At 36.2% G+C, this 5,135-nt stretch overlaps 1 pseudogene; it reads right to left on the reverse strand.

Moving 5' to 3' along the window:
- Positions 1-2,465: 2,465 nt before the first annotated feature.
- On the reverse strand, positions 2,466-2,621 carry LOC148788441 (5.8S ribosomal RNA; annotated as a pseudogene).
- Between the last annotated feature and the right edge of the window lie 2,514 nt (positions 2,622-5,135).

Consider the following 5,135-nt stretch of genomic DNA (forward strand, 5'->3'; position numbering starts at 1 on the left):
GGAGGATCATTAGAGCATGTACTTCCCTCCGGTTGTGGTAATGATGGAGTGATCTCATTCGTTTGGATATTGACTAAATCCACGATCTCGAGTTGGGAAAAGGATTAAGCCAATTCTTGTAGATCTGATAGATCCGCTCTTGTTACTTCCATTATTTTATAGATCTAATAGAAGCAATAATCAGATCTTCTCTTGACTTCGGCTTTGGAATCTCCATGGCCTTCCCCTTCTGGTGTAGAAGAGGTACTGTTCCAAGACCGTCCCTGATTCGCTCCTGTCTGGATCTAGATGTCTCAGGGCTCTCTCGTTGATTTCTCTTCAGATCTGTAAGACCCTTGTGTAGATCCGGAAGGATCTTAAGGGCCTCGTCCACCTTTTGGCTCAAGGATTCTATTTTCATAGGTATATGTATTAACCTATGTCCGTAGTCTTGAACCGTCTTTTGTATCTCTCTCAGATCTTGGGAGATCTTTGATGTATCCGGCTCGAGTTCTTTTCAATTGAAATTATGTAGGAATTTACCCGTTCCGTTTCTCCTGGCTGGGATTCTAGCATGGACTTTAGTGGAATGTATACGTCTTACTGCATTTCCTGGTAGTACTTGTCGGACTTCAAAATTTCTCAACCACTCTTGTTTTTCTTCTGGCGTGAGAAGTTTTAGATCAATCCTCTTGGGACCGTTGTCATATTTATCAAGAATTTTCATGAGAAATTCTCTTCTTTTTATTTCCAGAATCTGGAAATATTTCTTATTTTCAGAATAACTCGAACTTTCGTTCGATTCCATTCTCTCTTGGAAAGTCTTCTCCATTAGTGGAATAATATCAAAATGTAATATAATTATATATTTCTTCAATAAACCTAGGCTCTGATACCATTTTATGCGAGCATGAGTGGAAAATATGCATTAATGATTAAAACTGGACTAAACTGCACAATTTAAAAGCTGGGAAAGGGTAAAATTATCCAAAAATTGGCCAGATTTGTGCGGAGGACTGAAATTTCGAACTTTTTGAAACTTACGGGACTAAAATTATCAGTCCTATAGTTACGGGACCAACAACGCCACCCCCTTACTTACAGGACTATTTTTGCAATTACGCCTTCAAGATTTCCTACAACTTCTGGCATATTGTGCGTATTGTTTCACCTGTCTCTAAAAATAGTTTCCATGGCCGAGGCTGGGTTTCTTAATTTCTTAGCCACAAGAATTATCATCACCCATTCTTGTTCGAACCCAATGATTCTCAGTATCAGCCTAATGTGAGTAATTGCCCGACGATAATGAAGACATTTTCACTGTTTTTCTTCACCTGCAACTTCATTTGCAGCAAAAATATGAGAGAAAGAGAGAGCTTTACTTACATAGGGGTGAAAAAAAGCAGGAAGAGGGCCTCTTTTCCCGCCTAAGCCACATCATTAGCCACACAAGCTGCTAGGTGTTTAAGTTGTGCATGTGGATGTCAGAACCCTAAGCCCCAAATCTCTCCGTCCCGTTTTTGAGCAATTTTGGTCGGAAGGACTAAAATTGCCAAAAAATCAATACTTACAGGACTAAAATTGGCAGTCCTACAGTTACGGTCCTTATTTTGCCACCCCCCAATACTTACGGGACCAATTTTGCAAGTTTGCCTAGAATTATTATCGGGTGAATAGCAATTTACCTCCTATGATATTAAAAATGAGCACATTATCCCGTATGAAAAAAATATAACAATTTACCCCTTATAATTTTTATAATAAAGCAATTTCCTCTCTATATGAGAAGGTAAATTGCTTCATTTTAAAACTCATAAGGGGGTAAATTGTTGTATTTTAGAAAATATAGAGAGGTAAATCGCTATTTATTTTTTCACAAGAGGATAATTTGCTCACTTGCGATATCACACGAGGATAGCTTGCATTTTTCTGAATTATTATCTACAAAAGAAGTAGAAATGAGAATACTTCATTCACTTCCATCCATATAATTTCAAGTACTCTTTGACTCTTTTTTCAAAGTCCTTTTCATTTCTCCCTCGCAGTACTTGTTTGTTATCGTCTCTCCCCCGTATATAGCCTTGGATAGAATTGACTGCCTGATTGGGGCTGCATTTCCAAACATTCTAACTCGTCGGCAGTTCCTCATAGTGCGACAGGGTCAAAGAATAGTGAGCCTCTCACCCTCTTTAGTGCTCTTTTCCAAAGGACTTAGGCCTGGTCCGCCGTCAAGGCCAATTCTACAAACTATAATTCGGACGAATTCGATTATGAATTTAGGCTATCCTCGTCCGCCCACCGTTACTAGGTAAATCCTTGTAAGTTTATTTTCCTTTTGTTATTGAAATTCTTAACTCAGCAGGTAATGCCGCTAGACATAGGGTCTCGATCTGAGGCACTTTGAGCCTTTGGATCAGTCGCACAGGACAACACACAAGAGGCCAATTTCCTCCCTATCGCACTTTGAGAAGGGGCAAAAAAATTCTTGATAGATAGGCAGATGTGCCTCTGGCCCAATAGCTTCGGGCACAACATGCATTTAAAGACTCGATAGTTCAAGGGATTTTAGAATTCACACCAAGTATCACATTTCACCACATTGTTTATTGATTGAAGAGCCGAGATATCCATTGCCTAGAGTCACTTATGCAATCAAGAGATGTCCTCTCTACCAGGCACCCTATTGATGGGGCCCCGTATGGTGGATGCTTCGTTGAGTATTCCTAGCGCTTCTTGTGCTAGGGTTTGTTAGACCACAGAGATTGTGCATGCACATGTGCTCGCACGGGGGGCAGAGGGGCTAAGACGGGGCTTCTCACCCCCTCTCCCCCCACCGGGGGGCCCCAACTTTTTTATTCACTTATTCGCAATCTTATTTTGCATGTTATCAGAATGATGTTTCTGCAAGTTTACCTATGAAAATCTTGTTTCGACTTTGAAGGGAAAGTGGATAGGCCTACTAAGTGGCCGAAGTGTGAAATACAATAAATAAATAGAATAAAATCAAATAAAGAGGTGTACCCTTTTGGTGCAAATAAAACACTAAAAACATATAAAATAAACATGCGCTTATTAGTGGCAAAGGATGAAGAGAAACGAACAGAAAAATTAACCATGAAAATATTCCTTTTTCGAGATTTATGATTGGCTACTCTCGTTGACTTCAAATCCTTATTCAGATCTGTTCACGTTGAATGTTCAAGTATAGAGCCTCTTTAAAGTTAACCCTCACCATACTATGGGAAGATGGATCTAATCCTTTTACTCAAAAGGATTAGATCTAATGGAAGAAATCAAAATCGTTTTGCACTGTTAATTAGTGTAAACAATTTTTTCTTATTCTCAACTTGAGTACAATTCAAGGAGAACTCAAACCATGCAGAAAAGGGTTAGAAATTTGTAGGTTTGGTTGCACAAAGAGAGAGCCAGCCAAAAGAAGATTATGAGAGAGTTTTGTGAGATAGTGTTATAGTGTGTTCAAAAGACATAGTATTTTTAAACTACCACACCTAATTTCCACAAAACATGCAGTACTTGTTCATAATCAACCTATTTGGCATGAGACTCTTCTAAAGAGACCACTTGGGCAAAACTCTTTTCGAAAAAGGTCTGGCAGATTTGGTCTCATCCAACACCTGCTAAGGTTTGAATATTTGGACTAAACTTATTTTAATTTGTCCAACAAGTTAAATCAAGCTCAATAAGAATCCATTGGGTTATTATTTAATCGGCAGTAAAAAAATTTATGTGATATTTAATCTAATTAAATTTACATAGGCCTAAATATGTTTGATTAATAAATTAATCAAGCCAGAGAAACTAATTAACTTAACTCCATCTCTACTAATTAATAAAATTAATACATTAATTAGACAAGTCCATTACATCTTTTAAATTAATCCAATTAACTTAGAAGACTAAGCACAATATTTAATTAATTCAATCAGTTAAATTCTAGGGCCATCCATCCAATCGATTATCCCAAATAAATAATTTAATCATTTATTTTTCTTCATGAATTAATTTAATTTGTTCCTTTCAGAATTAATTCTAAATTAATTTCATCACTTCCACATTGATTTGTGCATGACTTTTTAGGTTCACCTTTAGCTAGAGTTGGGCTTGTGACTAACAAAATTAATTAAAATCTAATTTAATTAATCATTTCTAATTATTCAATAACTAGAAATGCCCATTACCATCGGTGGCCGTCTAGCAACAGTCCATGTCACTAGATGGCGTAATTTACCCATCAACATGTAGATGGGCCTTGTAACTTCTTCGTGGGCCTCCTTCTCCGTGGCCCTTCTTCTTCATGGGCTTGCTTAAAATAAAAAATCTCACTAAAAAGTCCTGCACTACTCTCATTACAACTCAAAAGAAACCCCAATCAGATGTCAGGGAGAGTATATAATGAGAGAGATAGCAAACCTTATTATTTCAAGGCAAAAAATGAGGGGGAGAGAGAAGAATACATTACAAGGGCATACGAGCCCAACCATAAGCATAAACATATAAGATGTCATGGGCTCCATGATATACATACATACATCACATAATATACATCCCATGTAATATTATAATCCATGATATCCAATATCATAAAAAATAATTATACGAAGAAAACACAAGCTCGAAATTTGCAATCAAAAGGATGATCGAAAAATATGTGCATCCAATGCACATAATAAATCCAACTAATCATGCAATTTTAATTTTAGAAAAAATTCAATAAGAATGTATCTAGATACATTTTTTTATCTACAAGGTATATTTCTCTTTATTCCAAGTAAAGAGATCCCCAACAATGACTAGAATTGCACCTTCCAAAATTACAATTTGCTAGCCATTTATTTTCTTCCATAGAAATTTTCAATGGTCCAAAATAGAGGGCTTGGCCAATTTTTATTAATAAAAATACAAGCCCAATGGATTTTTGTTTAAATTTAATTTTCATAAAAATCCATGTAATTTTGCCCAACTTGTATTTAACCTAATTAAATACATAAGCCTAAATTTTAATTAATTAATAATATCCAACTTATAAAATAATAAGGACAAGCCCAATATAAATTAATGCCAGTAATTTATTCTTGTGACTTTTTTTTTTCGGTAAATATAAATTTCATTAAGTAAAGGAGTACAGAGGTACAATA

This window comes from Sesamum indicum, linkage group LG4, assembly GCF_026168435.1.
Source record: "Sesamum indicum cultivar Baizhima isolate 11 linkage group LG4, ASM2616843v1, whole genome shotgun sequence".
Classification (NCBI taxonomy): Eukaryota; Viridiplantae; Streptophyta; class Magnoliopsida; order Lamiales; family Pedaliaceae; genus Sesamum; species Sesamum indicum.